The following is a 415-nucleotide window of genomic DNA, read 5'->3' as shown; positions in this document are numbered from 1 at the left end:
CGTATGCCTTAACAGTATTAAATGGAGCAATCTCATTTTTTTTTTATTAATATCCACACTTTGGTTTAAAAAAAAGTCCACTTTCAATGGATAGTTCTTTTTTCTCCGCATTGAAATCCCCCCCAAATGTATTACTTAAAAAAAATCCGGTTATAAATCATTTTAATGGATTTATTTCTACCTCGCATCTTCAAAGAATATCCTGAGTTAAAATCTGATAATGAATATGTTAATTGATATGCAAAGGATGACTTTCTATCCAGCAATTACATCGTTCTATAAACTGATGATATAGATATATATTGATAATTAATGTTGTTAAGATAAAGTCATCTTCATCAGTGCATTTCGAAGATATAGAGTAAGATTTTGAAATAAATAATGATACATGATAATGGAGAAATTAGGGATTAGA

This window comes from Penaeus monodon, chromosome 34 (assembly GCF_015228065.2).
Source record: "Penaeus monodon isolate SGIC_2016 chromosome 34, NSTDA_Pmon_1, whole genome shotgun sequence".
Taxonomy (NCBI): domain Eukaryota; kingdom Metazoa; phylum Arthropoda; class Malacostraca; order Decapoda; family Penaeidae; genus Penaeus; species Penaeus monodon.
Note: the sequence above shows the minus strand (reverse complement) of the source record.